Source organism: Haemaphysalis longicornis, unplaced genomic scaffold (genome assembly GCF_048455015.1).
Source record: "Haemaphysalis longicornis isolate Haplotype H1 unplaced genomic scaffold, Haemaphysalis longicornis Haplotype H1 scaffold_7, whole genome shotgun sequence".
NCBI lineage: Eukaryota > Metazoa > Arthropoda > Arachnida > Ixodida > Ixodidae > Haemaphysalis > Haemaphysalis longicornis.
In genome coordinates this window covers 77,877,871-77,895,423 of record NW_027526422.1, presented here as the reverse complement: position 1 = coordinate 77,895,423, position 17,553 = coordinate 77,877,871, and positions in this window count along the sequence as shown.

Below are 17,553 nucleotides of genomic sequence, written 5' to 3'. Positions count from 1 at the left end.
ACAATACTAACATGCCTGCTTACAGCACCCAGCAAAAAGTAATTAGTAAATTGTAAATATTTCAGCCACCGACATCAATATTTACCACCTCATTTTGTGTCCACCTTGGTGCATAAACTCATTGTAGAGGTGGTGTTCACGTAGATTGAAGTGCCTAATTTAAAAAAAAAACCTGTCGGCTTAAGTTTGCTCACCCTATATGTTCTTGTTTGTAAAAGAAAGCGTTGCTCATAAAATAACCGGGTCGATAAATATGCTGTAAACTTTGACCAGTAGAGCATGAACAATATACAGGTCTACAGACTCCCGCATGCGGTACAAGAGTACGAAAATGGCACGTGAGTCGGACTATAAAGATGCACTTCTAGGATATGAAGTAACAAAAAAATCCTCCTGACCCCTACGTGTGCTTAGGTTCTTTAAAGGCGAATAGATTATGGCTTCCATGGGATCTATTACGCATCAATTACAATGTGTTACACATTCGTCGAATCTGCCACGCATTTCACTAAACAAATTGCAGTTGAACGCAGGTTATTCGCTCAAGCCATTATTACGGCCCACTTGTCTCCCTTACGGCATTATATTGTTGTTTTATATTTGCATTTCACAGCTCGCAGCTCTCAAGTTACGTTTGCAGAGATTTATATTGTTTGGGGAGGAAACGTTGCCTTAAAAAATTGCTTTTCTTGCCGTTGCAACAAGATTTCGAGGCTTTTCAACGTTTTCTACATCAAAAGGGCAACGAAACAAAGAAAGAGTGCGCGTATTCGCTATTCATGATCTTCATACATTGATTGGATGTTTCTTATAGACGGTGCCAATGCATTTTGTTACATTTTTTATATATATTGCGAGAAAGTCAATCTCTATAGTCGTCTATAGGTCATGCTGTAGAATAAGAGGGAAAGAGAACCTGAATGAAGTGGAAACACAAAATATTAGATAAATAACTACGAAAGACGCCTCACTATTTCCTGCAATGAGGTATTTATCCAATTGGCCTCACTAAAAATTTGCAGAAAGAAGAAAATGTAGCGCAAACTAGACGTGGACGAAGAACAAAAGATGAGATACATGCAGGGGCCTGTATATGTATATATACGTATATATATTGCGCCTGTATATTTCTCCTCTTATCTTCTTTGTCCACATCTAGTTTGTTCAATGTTTTCTTCTTTCGTTAAGTACCTACCAACCAGCTCAGCAACAAGTATTGTTAAAAGTTCCAACAAATAAGAGCATTTCTTTGTAGGTTTTTTTCCCCTGGCGGGGCCGGTGCAATCGACCCAGCGGAGCAGTTGTGTGAGGTGTCTTTTCCATCAGACGTCGGATAAAGCAATTCGTTGAGCATTGAAGGTGAAGGAGTAGAACAGTTTTTAGAAATGAGGGTAAGCAAGTTTTTTATTCGCTTTTGTCCCTGTATTGCAGGCTACTTGACCATAGATCTCAAACCGAACGCTTAATTTCGCGCGTACGACAAAGCAAGAAAGTTTTACATAAACTTTAGTTACGTTCACCTGCTCGTATCAAATGGTGGTCGCTTGGTGACTTACAAAGCGGTGTGAATAAATGTTTCAACGTGATGTCGCAACAAAGAGCCATGGCCTAAGCTGACGGCCAACGTTGAAATGAATTCCCCGCATTGAGCACACTTTTGAGAGGCTGTAGGCATCGTTGATCAGGATAAACACAGCCCGTCACGTCCAGGGGAGTTTGGTGTTTTTTAGCATCAAGAGATCAGCAAGGAGGGTGTACACCAACAATCGCGCAAAAACTTTCGTGGAGTTCGTGCTATATTTTTTTGCGAGCCGTAGCCCACGTTGGAAGTCAGATCAGGGGTGCGGTCACGTGACTTAGCTTTAAAGTGAAGTGACGGATGTAATATCACTGCAGAAACTGGCGCCCACATTCCAACGGCCGCAATTGAAATGGCAAACCAGAGCACGTTCGTAGGACGGCGCGTGACTTGAAACCAAAAGTATGCGCTCCCACTTCAACCCCCTTCTATATATTGAAACTCTGCGTTCCGTGCAGTTCCTTCCTGATATATATGCAAAGCTATGAACGTGCTCAATTAAACACGATTACGAGGTTTTGGAGTGCTAGATTGGGCATTTTTCACAATGGCGAATAATAAACGACCCGTTGTAATATTTTTCCAAACAACACTGTTATTAAGCTGATTGAGAGAGAACCAACTTTATTGCCCCCAGAACCTAGGTCCAGGCCCTGATTACAGTCTTCAGTTCACCGGGTTCACGTAGTCAAGGAAGTGTCATGGCGGCAAGGCAAGCATGCCAGCGAGCAGAGGGCAACATATCGCAGTGGGACACGCAGCCTCGCTCCCGACATATCAACTGCGCACGTTCGTCCGTTTTAAGTGCGAATGCACTTCTTAAGCGACCCTGAACCTGCGTCCACCGGCGATGTCCGCGCTCGTGCGAATGCACATGGCACATACCCACGTGGGGGATTGGCCAGGAATCTCCTCGTCTTCCTTGGCAACGGGGGGAGATGGGCGCGCGCTGCCTGGCCGCTGACATGGCACATACCCACGTGGGGGATTGGCCAAGAATCGGGTGTGAGAAGGGCTAATGCACCTGCTTAAAGGAGTACTGACACGAAATTTCAAAGCTGAGATCCGCTCTAGCAATCAAGTACAACGACAACACAAATAGGTGTCTGTGAATAAATGCACCTTTCTTTCTTTGTAGTTGTGTGTGTATGTGTGATCTCTTTTTCGCGAACATTACCGAACCGCGCAAATTCAACTCGTGCATTCGCACTTTCACATTCTTCCCCTCGGGGAAATGCGGGAAATTTTTCTATCACCGCTGCCACGTGACGGTATCTGTATCTTCGGCCGTGCGCTTCGCGGTTCCTATTTGAATTGCTCATGACTGTACATTCCGAGTTCCAGAACGGTGGCGCTGGGGGCGCAGGAAGGTACTCCCACAGCGATTCGGTAAAGTGTATGGTGTGAGGCCTCAATGCCAGTGATATTTCGTACTGGGTACAAAAATTCCAATTTTAGGTTCATAAATGCCCAATTATCAGCGATTTTTCCTGCAGGTTTCTCAAAAAATCTCTCAAAATTTCTCTACATTTTCTTTTTGCAGCTGATGTTTGCGTGAATTCCTGTTCGGTTCTGGGCGATAGCCGGCACCACCTATGTCTACATTACGTAGTCTTCCAAACGCAGACCGTGATTAGAGAATCATAATTTCAAAAAACTAAATTCCCCAACATCTGCCGCTGAGATGCATTTGACTATGCAGTGCCCGTTTTGTACCAAAAGACATGCTTAGAAACCATGCTAAAGACCTAAATTAAAACTGATTGTATGAAACACAACCAGGCATTGTTTGGTAATTGAGGCATTTTTTCAGCGCCAGTACTGCTGGCGCCATCTCATGCGGACTGAGGCGCACCCGAAATACTTTTTTTGTATATTGCACAGAATACATGCGAACAGGTTTCAGCCGTTCAGCCACCGCCGATTTACGCTTTGCTACAACTTTCCAATGGAGTATTTCATATAAGCTGCCTCCTGTTTTATTAACTAGATTGAAAGTGGTCGTTGATGCTTGTGGCTAGTGGGAAAACGACTCCGGATATGTAAACATAAGTTTGATTAAGTGTTAAGAAAACTTTTTAAAGAAAACAAAGTAATATAGTATGCGAGATCCCGCTTAGTGACATTATTTTTCCTGTTAACTCCACGACTCCTACAACTCCCTTCACCTATCAAAGATTCCCTTTTTCCCTTTTCGGCAAAATTGCAGCTGAAAATTCCCCGAAAAAGGGAAAATCCCCGCGCGGGACATCAGCACTCCTGGGACGAGAGCTGAGAAGGCGAGGTTTGCAAGTTACGAATTGTGTAACACTCAGGGCACTCTCCCTTGTATTTCCACAACGTTTACGGCTTTCGTAGCTCTTGTCAGCTTCGTGGCATCCTCGCTCTTGACATTCATAAACCCTTTAATAATGTTCACTGCATTGCCATTCTCTCGAACTTACCCAAAACCAACTGCGGAACTTGTATGTATACCTACGTTCACTCCTTCCTTTCAAACCGTACCCCTTAATTATCTATTCCTGGCTCTAGTTATCCCCCATTCTATCTAGCAGCTGGTACGCCTGAAGGCTCAATCTTGTCACCCACCCTTTTTAACATTGCTTTAGCCTCCCTTCCTCCCCTACCAGATGCCATCTTCTTTCTCTCCCACTCGATATACCCGGATGACATCACACTCTGGTCAACAAAGGGTAGCCCAGGCCAACTACAGGGCACTGTCGTCCTGATAGCGTGTGATGCCATCCAAGTCTACGCCACGTTTGTCGGCCTCTCTATTTCTCCCTAAACATCTGCTCTCCTCGTAGTCAGTCAAAAGCGTGGGGTAGTACCGGACTGCTATATTCCTCAGGTACAATTCTTTGGCGCGCATACCACATGTTGATGCTCTCCGGATCCTCGGTCTTACCTTACATCATGCGGGAAGCTTGGTACCGTCTCTGCAGACACTCCAAAATCAGTTCACACAGCTCGCACATCTCCTGTGCCGAGTTGCTAACATAATTCTGCACGAACAACACCTGTTATTGTACTGATCGTGTGAATGATAGAATGAAGCGTTGAACCGCTGGCCTAATTTATTTGACTCGTATTCGTGTTACAGCGGTTAGCGGCGCCACGGCGGCCGCTAACCGCTTACCTGGCGGCGGCTGTGCCTGCAGATGTGGCCGCGACATCTCAACCGGCACCATTGAAGCCATCGAGTGGACACCGCGTCTTTTTCATGGCGCATGTAACAGAGATATTGCACGAAGACACGAACGGCCCTGCGGAACCCTTCAGTATGCCATCGAATACATGTACCCGTCAGGACGAAGATGAAGGCAACGACTCGCAAGACCACCATATGCAGCATGATCTCGATGACGAAGAGGGCTGGCAGCGAGTTCCTCTAGCCAAAAAGAAGAGGCCCACCTGCAGCGACCTGCTAAGTCCATTACGAATCAATCTGCAGTTAAGGCCTCTAGCTAAAATTTGAGTCAGACGCGTTCCTCGACACGCTATAGCTAATGCTATCAGTTTAACTGCCCCCTCGGCAGAACTGGCTGAAATAACCGCAGTGACGTTTGACGACGCAGCCAATAGCGCTCATATAGCACTGTACGACGATAACGACGCGACCAGGCTACTTCAAGTAGATATACTAACCTTTTGGCGGGATGGCAAGACCGAATCAACTGAATTGCTAATCAAACCCCTTCAAACTTACAAAACGCACCGTACGATGTGTGATACAAGTAGACCCGGCAGAGAGCAACGAGGCCATTATGAAGTGGGCTCGCTGCGAAGAGGCGGAAATCCTTCGTGTTCAAAAGATCGGAACGACTGACCGAGCTGCAAAAACCTTTTCACAAGACTGCTTTACCTAGAGTAGCAAAATACTACATTGAGCTAGTTCGGGTAGCTGAATATCGCCCAAAACACTTAATCTGCTTTACCTGTCATGGACTTGGGCACATTGCGAAAATTCTGTCCCTCTCCCAGTGTCTGCAAAGAATGCGGCCGCTCTCTTTCGGACACTGAATTCTGCGTGGCATGCAAGAAGGCTGGCCACTTATCTGTTAGCAAATTTTGTCCTAGTCGTCTCCCGAAAGCCGAAGAGAAAACCGCTCAAACGCGAACTGTACGCAACAATCCTCCAGCATCCGGGTCTAAAAGTGCCTCCAGCCGAGCCTCTACTGGAACCTCATGGGCTTCAGCGGTGACTGGCATGAATAAGAACGACGCACAATCTTCGCACTCTCTACCTCCAAGTCACCCGGTAATGGCGGAGAACGCGCAACTTAAACAAGAACTTAATGAGTTGCGCACTGAGCTGCAAAACTTGAAGAAGGAACTTGCGTCTCTCCGAAAATTTTTGAGTCGCAAAGAGTCGGCTTCTCCACCTCACCAAAGTGTTTAACGCCGAAGCCGTTCTCGTGTTCAGCGCCAAAAAATCTTTACTCGATGCCTCCTCCGCGAACATCACGGAGCAGATGTTTGAGCAACGAGAGGCGCAGCTGAAATTTCAAAACAACAAAGAGTGCCAGATGGCATTACAGCCCTACAAAAACAATTAAACAGCGTTAAAGAATACATCCAACACGTAACACAGCAAATGCCGGAATTCACTAGAAGGAGGACGCCGGAGGAAGCAAAACGCGGAAAAAAATAAAACTCAGTAGATTTCTTTCTCGTCCTCCCCTCCTCCCAAAAGGGTAATAGTTCAGGGGAACTGTCGCAGCTTTCCTCATACAGGTACTCTTCTTAAACACGAAATTTTTTCTCTAGCCTTTGGCACTGCTGTTGCAAAAAACTGGAGGCAGATGCGAAATTCCCAATTATGTTTTTTGTGGACCCTACTATACCCCACAAGTCAAAAGACCCTAACAAAGCACCAAGCGTTAGTGGTCAAGCCACTATTCTTGTTCACAAGTTTTGCAAGGCTGCCCACAATCGTTGAAACAGAGCTAGCGATTCATCTCGAGAGGTAATAATTGTCCGAGTCGACCGCCCCCCCCCCCCCCCCACGTGGCAGAGCACTTCTACTAGTCTGCGTCTACAATCGCCCTCAACGTACCTCGCACGTTCGGGGCACATACGACTAGATCCGTCATGCTCTTTCTTTGAATTTTTTTGGACCGATCATAATTGGTGGAGATTTCAATGCTCGAAGCACACTTTGGGAGTATCCCACTAGCGATCTCCGTGGGAAGCTTCTCAAGCAAGCGCTATAGTATAGCCATCGCACAATTTTGAAACGAGCCTTTTGTTTATACTTGCGTGGGCCTACATTCCTCCCAAAGAGACACGACACCAGACCTCACCTTCTCCACGCCTAGTATAGTCAAGCCATGGCAAACTGCCACTTGTACCTGGGGTAGCGATCACTGCCCTATTCTTCTTAATTTGCACGCCAAGAAACTCCGACTTAAATGTCAGTACTCTACCATTAACTGGAACTCTTTTCGGACTCTATTTACGCCAGCTGAAACTTACGACATCCTAAGCTGGTTACCAATATCACGACTGTTCGCACGAATGCAATGAAAACTGTTGAAAGCACTGTTCAGATTTACCGACCTCCACATGCACAACCTTTCGCGAACTGCGTAACCACTTATAATTGCTACAGATCTCACGGAAAAAAACATCGCGATTTATTGAAGCTCAAAAAGCAGTATAAAATTATTCACAAGTACCAGAAAAAACTCCAAAACGAGAAATGGCACGACCTCTGCCAACAACTAGGTCAGGAGACCGGCTCGCACGCCTTTGGGCAATCTTTCATCTCCTGTGTGGCAAGAATAGGACCAAGATCTCAATCCTCGAAGAGTTCTGTCTACACATGAATTACAAGGATGTCGAAAAGGCTATCCTTAAAACCTTGTTCCCCCATGCGACACCCGACGCCAGTTGCCTGCAACCCCTTTCTGTTATCGAGATTCGAGAACCTGACCCTTCTCTAGATAGCCCCTTTACACATGTGGAACTCCAAATTGCACTGACCCAAGGGAAGCCTAAGTCTGCACCAGGACACGACGCAGTCACCTGGCAGGACCTCCGGAATTTCCCCCCAGGAGGGCATTCTATTCTTCTCGAGCTTATTAATCAGTCATGGGAATTAGGCGAAGTTCCTGTCCATCTGAAAACAACAATCATGCACCCCATTCCCATGGCAGGAAATGATGCTATAAAACCTGACAATTTGCGACCCATTGCACTCACGCCTGCTCTGGGCAAGATAATGGAAAGACTGATATATAATCGTTTGAAATATCATCTGGAACGCACAGGCTGGTTCCACCCAACTCAAACTGGCTTCTGCCCGAATCTTCGAAAGCATGATTTCCTATGGCTCCTGCGGCGAGTCATCAACCGTAAATCAAGAAAATGCATCCCAGATTACGTCCTCTCTTTAGACATACACAAGGCGTTTGACAATGTTTGCCAAAACGGCATTTTAAAGGAGCTGTCCCAGGCTTTTCCCAGGGCAAAGGCACAAGCCTGGATCCGAAATTACTTGCAACATCGCCCTGTACAACTGACCTCTCCCAGCCATGATGTCACCACTTACTACGTAGACCGAGGAGTCCCTCAAGGCTCCATACTCGGACCATTGCTGTTCAACCTTGCTATGAACTATCTGGCATGGCAGCTTGAAAAGGACCCCTCAGCTCGATTCGCCCTGTAAGCCGACGATGTCGTCGTCTGGACAGAAGCGGCCGACTACGATGGCAAGGAAGCCATGCAGTCTGAACTTCAGGCTGCCGTTTTTAACCTAGACCGCTCTTTGTCGGCCTTCAACCTAGAACTCTCACCACACAAGGCGGAATTTCTTAGCATCAAAGGAATACGTAAAACTGATTTTTATCATATCCTGACCCTTCACTTGGGCGGTACATCAATCTCATCCCAAAACGAAACCATCCGACTTCTCGGTTTCCAACTGAGCAGCGGCAATAGCTCTCAAGCATGGATTCGGAACCTTCGTACCACCTGGCGTGCTACGAGCCATGGGCCACTGCTCGCCAGAGCAGTGGCCCATGACCGCCTAACATAAGGTTGCTCAATTGATATCTTTAGCAACCGACATCTGCACGATGTAGAAATACAATATCATTCAATGATCCGCACCATCACGGGTCTCCCTCGACATACCAGGAATGATATTCTCGAGTTGGCAGTTCCACTTCCCCCGATACAACTCATGGAGGAAACTCAGCTACGTTTTCAAACACGCCTGGAATGGAAACCGCAAGGATAATCAATCTTAAAATGGCACACGTTGAACAGCGTCTTCGAGGGGGCGCCCTTTCAAGGTACTATCCACCCATGTGAACGTCCACAGCTTGGACTCATCAGACGACGGCCTATACGGCGCTCCAACGCGGCGCCTAGAGAGCATCTCGTTAGACGTATACAGCAAGACAAAACCATTGGCGAACTAGATGTTTTCATAGGCGCAGCAGTGGCCAACAATGCCGCGGTGGTTGCTTGGACTTGCCCTGAATATCCATCCCTGGATGGGTCCTCCAATATCTCAAGAATTCATCGCCGAGTAGCGGAAGCCGAACTTTTCGTAATTCTAGGTGCCCTTCAAAGTATGCAAAAGAGTCGCGCATCACTTCCTTAAACAAAACTACGGTTAATCACAAACTCCCACGTGGCACTTCGTGAATTAAATTGTTCTTTCACCCCATACGCAACTGCCACTACTATACGGAGAAAGATCAGGAGCCACGGCAGTAATTCGTATCCGTTCGTTTGGTATGGACCCCACCGCACACCGGGGGTGACACAGTGAACCAGTTAGCCCACATGGCTGCCCGGGAGAGTCTCTCATGTCCTCCCATGGTTTCCTCGGACCCACCCCCACAGGAGCGACCTGGCCTGAAAACTACTGCAAAGCAAAGATGCTCAGTCGTCAGCGCCTCCTAGAATCCTCCCCTGTGTGTTTCCTCACAGCTCTAAAACGTCTCCCCAGAAAAGGAGAAGTTATTTCAAACAAGATCTACGCAAGCTCTGCATAGACTCCCGACGTTCTTTTTAAAAGACCCATCCTCATACAGCATATACTCGAAAGAGCATATTTTGTGGGGAATCAGTAGTATCCAATCTTTACGTTCTTATCTAAATGTGCTCTGCCTTTTTACAAGGGCGATCAGAACATTTAACACTACAACCCACCCCGTGTGATGAACAAGACCACATTCGTCCAATGCGTGCTAATCCCTCCTTATTAGAGGCAATTGTAAAATTCTTCCTCCAGAATGGTCTCTACAAAGCAGTTTGATCCGTGATTGACTCAGGCCTTAATTAATCAGTGATTTTGTGACTACGGCGAACTGTCTTTCGTACGTGACAAGTACAAATGTGTTTTTGATTACTTATATTTTCATACCCTTTTTCCCTTTCCAACTCTCCACCATCCCCTCAGAGTCTTATGACCTCCTCCAATAAATAGCCAATCAATCAATCCACCTCATGATAGTGGGTGCAACATTCTTCATACTTCATGCAACGCCTCTGAAGGGGACAAAATGGTGTGATGAGTAAACTTTCATGAAGCGCCCAATTACTCTACGAAACCTCAACTGTGTCTACGTATCAACCCAGGATGGCTCGGACCTTCAAAATTCAAAATCACTGCAATCAGGTTTCAATAGTTTATGCATTGACGTCGGAACTCACGATACTCATTGGTGCTGCAAATAAATGTCGGTAACTCAATGAAAAACCATTTGCATTGCTACACATGTACTAACGCTAACCAGTGTTCATGAACTAAGGAAGACAAAACCGAATTTTTTTTCGTTTCAGTAAATTGGAGATAATTATGAGGTTACTTTTGTAGTGTGTAAACCAGGTAAGCTTTTTATTTATTTATTTATTTATTTATTTATTTATTTATTTATTTATTTATTTATTTATTTATTTATTTATTTATTTATTTATTTATTTATTTATTTATTTATTTATTTATTTATTTATTTATTTATTTATTTATTTATTTATTTATTTATTTATTTATTTATTTATACAGTTGTATAGTTAGTTTTCTACAGTAAATGAGCAAATATATGTTACGTTTCCCTTGCCTGAAATAACGCCCTGTGTATTTGAATAAAAAATAGGGGATTAAAATGCTCTAATTTCTCAAACTCCTTACACAACACCGGGACAGTTTACAGTATCCCGTTCGTAACGCTTATTCCGTCTAAGTGTCTTGCGGCTGTTTTTCAAATCGTGTCGAATGTAGGCACACTTGCAGATCAATGCCATGGGTCGCGCTTTTTCTATATTACTGGCGTTTATTTACGTCAGAAAGGATGCGTGTTTTGGACCTACGTTAGGTTGTTCTACTCTGTTATCGCCATACCCATTTTCCTGTAGGCACGGCCAAATGAAAAGAGAACGTTGGCTCCCTGTAGTGTCAAGCAGAACCCCCGAAGCATGACTAGGAGGAGGCAGCTCGGGCATCACGTTTTCGCCATTCATACACATTGCCCCGAAGAGCGCCTGTCGAGTCAATGGCGCATCCCAAAAAAGGTCAGCGACAACATTTCTTGCGACCACACAGTTCAGTGAGCATTCCTGGGTGCTTCACTGCGCGAGAAGAAAACTGTTATCTAGAGTAACTTCGCGCGTCTTATCATCGCCTGTCCTCGAGGCAGCGAAGCGAACGGCGAGTCTTAGGTTCGCGAACTTTCTTTCCGCCATGATCTGACAGGCCCTGTAAATGGATCCCGTATAATTTCGCCCACTGCGCGGAAGTTGCCCTGGTGTGGCCCCGCAGCGTTTTGTGGTTGCTGCACAATCGAGGAGACAAAAGACCAAACGCGTCATGAATGACCGGGGGACATATCTGGGTCAGAGGTTCAGGTTTCGCCCCACTGACACTGCATAGAAAGAAGCGGAAAATTTTTGCACGCTTCCGCCATCGGGGAAACAACGTCAAGGAGGCGCGTCACCGTATGAGCGGCTAAACAGAAGTGGACGAGTCCTTTGTCAATGTCAAAACTTACGCAGGGAATTGCGGAAATGCAAAATTTCTGTATTTGGTTACATTCAAGTTTAGGGCCGCCCTCTGCAACTAAAATATATATTTCGCAGCGGAGTCTTTTTTTGAAAAGGTCTATTCGTAGCAATACAAATAACGTCCTAATTAGTTTGGGATTTTTAATGTTTTAGGACATAAGTCGTAAAACGTTTTAGCTGTCTGGCTACGTTTCTTTCGGTCATTTCAGAGTGCCGAATGCAGTGCAGCAGCGTCAACTGCACGACTTTAACTTCTTAGCTGCATGGACCTAAAATATGAATGAATAGTGTGATATTTTGTTATATTTTCGGGCACATTTATCCTTTCCGAGCTAAACTACTCTTTAAAACCAAACGCACTACAAGTTCAATGTTACCGCTCAATCCCATTGTTCCCTGCTATTTCTTATTTCGTTCACTACCCTATGCTGCACTGAAAATTCCTATGAGTGCATCCACTGCCAGACTTGAGCATCTGGAAGTTCATAATACTGCCCAGGAACTGGTCGAGGCACATCATATCAATCAGCTCCGTCGCCTCTCGACTACGCCCACAGGACAACATATACTGGTCCGCCTTGGTATCGGGGCCCCAGTCTGTTCCGAACAGGCTATCCCTATCCCCCGGCCTATCCGTGACTTCCTCCGCGTCCGCCCTGTTCCGAGGAACATGCATCCCACCTACCACCGAGGTAGGAGAGACCAACGAGCGTTGGCTCTCACTAAGAAACTCCACATCAAACCTGACATTCTGTACGTGGATGCGGCCGAATACCGCCATCACGACGCTTTTGCCTTCGCAGTAATTAATAGCCCGAATGACCCCCTTGTGAACTCTCTAAGCGTCCGCACTAGCACCCCTTCAGCGCAGAGGAGGTGGCGATAGCGCTCGCACTAACAACTCGGCCGCCACCTACAATTATAATCACCGATTCAAAAACGGCCATCCAAAACTTCGCCCGTGGTACATATCGTCCGTGGCGTCCAAAATTCTCGTTCAAAATCCCCCAACCTCCCTGGTATACATCGTCTGGACACCGGCGCACACTGGGTTGGCGGGAAATGAGGCAGCGCACAACGCAGCACGAGGATTCACTATCCGTGCCGGTGCCAGCCTCGTCCCCTACCACGGTGCCAGGTCAGTAAGGGATCAGTTATTCACGTACCATGACGTCACTACGCATTGCCGCCTCTCTCGCCGTCGATACCTTCCTGCCCACCCTGAGCTAACTAACCATGAGGAGCGCTTATGGCGACTCCTGCAGACGCACTCGTTGGCCTGCCGAGCACTACTGCATCGCATTCACCCCTCGCAGATCCCCTCGCCAAACTGTCCACTCTGTGGGGACCCAGCCATGCTAGTCCACTCTATGTGGGCCTGTCCTCAAGACCCCTTTCCCTCCATAAGTAATGAAGAACAATTGGAGGGAGCGCCGGGCAGCTCGGACCCAGAGGTCCAGATACTCCTGGTCACCCACGCTGACAACGTCGCCGCCGGCCTCAAACCGACGGCCACACCACTCCCATAAACCCGCTTGAGCCTCAATGAAATGATTTCTCTCTCTCTATTACTTTAATTATTAATTTTACCCGTATAATTTATTAATTTAATAATTTAACGATCATTCGTACCTAAAGCAGTATGTCTTAGTAAATAAATCATCTTAGTAAAGAAGTAAACCAGAAAGCAAACCAGAAATTGCGAAAGTGGGAAAAAATAGGCGTCTGTGACTTGGAATTTTGAGAGCTGTTTGAAGGTGGGGTTAGCCATTGGCCATTGCCTTCGCCGACAGAAACGCAGCAAAAAGAAATCGAAAACATGAGTAACAGAAAACAAATTGCTGGCATTAAACCACAGGCCGCCAAGGTAGTAGACGGAAGGAAATGCCGTAGGAAGGGGTGGAAATGAAAATCGCACTCCAGAGAAGTAGTGGAAATAAGAAAAAGCAGTTTATTTAAAAATCCTTCCTTGGTACTTGAACGTCCTTTAACGAAGTTACGCACAGCTTCGCAGTGAAGCGTATTTTGAATATGAAGCACTATGTAGCCCTCTGTCATGCGCCCGTCAATATCATTCGAGCTCAGTGTCGCTAGTCACAAACCAGCGCGCGTGTTAAACTGTCTTCAGTAAGCCCTTGGAAAACTCCAAGGATAGGCGAACAAGAGCGGATGAATTTGTCGGAGAAGGCAGCAGGTATTATTCGGAAACAAACCAAACGTACTAGCTTAGTTTGTACGTATGCCTCGGCCGGGGTTGGTTTTCCAACTAAGGCAATTGTCGCAATGTTAAAATCGAACGTAAATACAATTGCATTTTATTTTATTTTATTGCTAATGAAATACAGCCGCAAATTGCGTATTTATTGCGAATTCATTTCGCAAGACCTATCAACAAACATGTTTTGACCGAACGTTTTAGAAACTACCAATAGCCTGTTAGGGCTGCGTAACTGAGCCATGTTGTTTGGGCGTAACCACTGCCATTGCATTGGTTAACTACTTGAAAGTGCCCGTACGAGAAAACGTAGTCACACACCTCTGTTGGGAGTAAGGCTAACTAAATATAGTGAAGTATTTGCAGATTTTCCGCTGCACTAACAAAAATCGTTGCGGGAGGATGCGAAATAAGCAAGCGTAGATGAGACATTGAGGGAGAAGAAATTACTACTCCTTTGACGTACTAATGGGCTCCTCTGGAACTGGCTGTCATCCTTTTGATGGCATTTCCTGGGTCTTGTTACGAAGTTTTTGAGGCAGAAGCTCATCTCCCGAGTGAAATCAGAATATTGCTGCTAAAATTATGATGAATACACATTCGCGAACTTCAGGGAATAAAACATTGCATTTGATTTGTATAGCTAACATTCTGCGTTGAATCAATACGGCTTGGGACTTTCCCAGTGCCGTCAGGACTTCTGACCATAAATGTACGTACAATAGACGCCTTTGAACGTAAGGGCATCAATGGTGTACACATATACGCGTCTCGTTTACGACGTCATTGCAGCACAGTGACTACCAGTACTCTGCCTTTGATATCTAAGACGACCGTATTTTGATCAGGAGAAAAGCTGGTGTCAAAGCGTAAATTGTGAGCCCGAAAAAAGGCGAACAAACGTACATGAAACAAATGCATTGATATGGCACACTGATGAAAGTTTGGGTTACATCGGCTTTGAGCCGGTGGACTCAACATTTACAACATTTCCCCACCTTTTCTTGTTCAGCCTTGTGTACTCAAGAACAGCGAGTGCCTGCATATTGTTGACCTCGAACGTTGAGATTTTGTATCATCAGGCTGTGCCCATTCATGCGGCAACCGTGGAAAAGGCGCTTCTGGGGAATCATTTTTCACTGCGCAACTTTATCGCCTGAAGGAAATTCCTGTCTGTCGGGCAGAATAGGGAATAGAGGCGGACTTTGAACTTGAGAGAGCGCTGTATCTCCAAACAAACAACATGAAGTATGTTATGAAAAAGTGGACGGAAAGTTATCTTATAGGAAGCGAAAAAAGCTCATCCTCCTTCCTCAAGGACGTGACTGAACTGCACATGATTTAAAGGGGTCATGGAGACAAAACAAAAGTTTGGTTGATTAGAAAGATTGCCTCCCTGGAATCATACTGCATCACTTTTAACGTAAACGTCACTCAAATAAGCTACATAATTAGAAAGAAAGGGAATGTTCACTAGCTCATTTCCTGCAACACCCCGTTTTAGACCCCGTTTCCAAACCAATCTTGAAAATCGTAAGCAAATGAAAACTGGAATGAATTTCGAGACTTCTTAAAACAAATAGATCATAGCTGTGTTCCAAGAATGACTATCAGATCAGGGACAAATGACCCATGGTTCACGCGGGATGTTAAAAGAAGTTTGAATAAAAAGAAGCGTGCGTTTAGAAAGGCGTCACGTACAAATGCAACAGAAGATTGGCATAAGTATAAGAATCTATCTAGGGAAAGCGAAGCCATCATAAAAGATGTCAAACATAAATATTTTAACCACACATTACCTAATCTCCTGAAAAACTAATCCTAAAAAATTCTGGCGCGTAGTTAACCCAAAAGGCTCTAACGACCCGACTTTGCTGGAGGACGAGCTTGGCTATTCTTTGCGCCAGAGGACACTGTAGAAATATTTAGCAATCAGTTTGCCTCCATATTTTCCGATGAGCTTCCAATAGACATACAAGCATTACCAGAGACTTTCATCTACGTTCCCTTTTCCCCTATTGTCCTTACTGAAAATGGTGTAACAGGAGCGATTGAACGACTTGACTACAAGACTACTCCAGGGCCTGATGGAATAAGTGCTAAACTACTGAAATTAACCTATCAAAAATCAGCGTACTCATTGAAACTAATATTCTAGCAGTCTCTTGACACGGGTTGCGTCCCAGAAGATTGGAAATCGGCGTTTGCAAAACCTATATTTAAATCTGCTCTAAAATCCTCAGCTAATAACAAACGACCTATCTCACTCACTTCTATTCCATGCAAAATACTACAGCATATTCTGTTTATGCACATAATTTCCGACCTGAATACAAACAACCTGCTAATAGACAACCAACATGGCTTCCGTGCTAACCGTTCTTGTGACACCCAACTGTTTGAATTGCTAACGGACCTGCACGATTCTATGAATAACTCTCGCTACACCGACGCGATTTTTATCGACTTTTCCAAGGCATTCGATCGCGTGCAACACAAACGGTTAATGGCTAAAATCTGCAATCTACATGTAGAAGATAAAACAACCCAGTGGATCAAGGGCTTTCTTAATTACACAATTCAGTCAGTCAAACTTAACAACATTATCTCTAGTCCCAGACCCGTCAAGTCTGAAATACCTCAGGGTTCCGTGCTCGGCCCTCTATTGTTCCTAGTCTACATTAATGATATCAGGTCCAACATTCACTCTTCACGGCGTCTGTTTGCCGACGACGTCGTCATCTACAAACCCATCTCTAAACCTAACGACATAACCATCTTGCAGTCGGACCTGACAAAATTATCGGAATGGTGCCGTATGGTCTGTATTCAATAGCGAAGTGCGCATGCAGGCAACCATGTGAATGCGCCGTCACTGGTTACGTCGGGCTCCGCGAGATGGCGGTACCTGTCCGTGTCCGTGCTAAGCGCATGATATGCGTTGGACATGCGAAGCTCTAGCCCGCCGAACGCAAATTACCGCCTCGACTCATACGTGAGTGCGATAAATAACAACTCTGTTGGCACCACCATTTCGAATCGGGTTTAAACAGAATAGACGACGCACGCCAGCGTTATTTTTGTTCTTTGGCGTGCGGCCGCCGTGTCATAAGCCGCGCCATGTTTGTGGCGCTTCGGCCATGTCCGTGGCCATTTCACTGTTGCCAAATGAAGAAATTGACAGCTAAACTTTTCAACGGGTATATGGCAAATGGAAATTAATATTAACAAAACCAAGCATGTCCGTTTCTCATCTGTTGCAGATCCTTCGCCTAACGTGTATTCCATAAACAACAAAGTAACAACAACAATGTATCCCATTTACAAGGCTAGTCATTTTCACTGTTGTGACTTGGACGAGCTTGTTCAATATACTAACTTCCAGGTACGCACCACAGTCGAGACCATAATTAATAATACTGAAAGTAGTCCCTCCCTCCTGAACATCTTTGTTCAATAATGTGTGGGGGTATCATCATATTTACCACATTGAAAAATTTGTAGCGGTCGTTGCGTCGATGAGTTATATCCAAGTGGCACTAAACTGATGTAGTCTAGGACTCCAAAAAAGAAAAACCCTTCTAAGTGCGTTATTGTTTCATTTTTACCAATTGATAGCAGTATTGTTGCTATTATTTTGAAGTAAGGGCAATTTAACAAGGTAAAGACGTCCGAGAGACTAATGAGAGTTCGTTCCTTCCCTAGCATTCACCAAAAATGCACAGGCAGTTGTGAAATC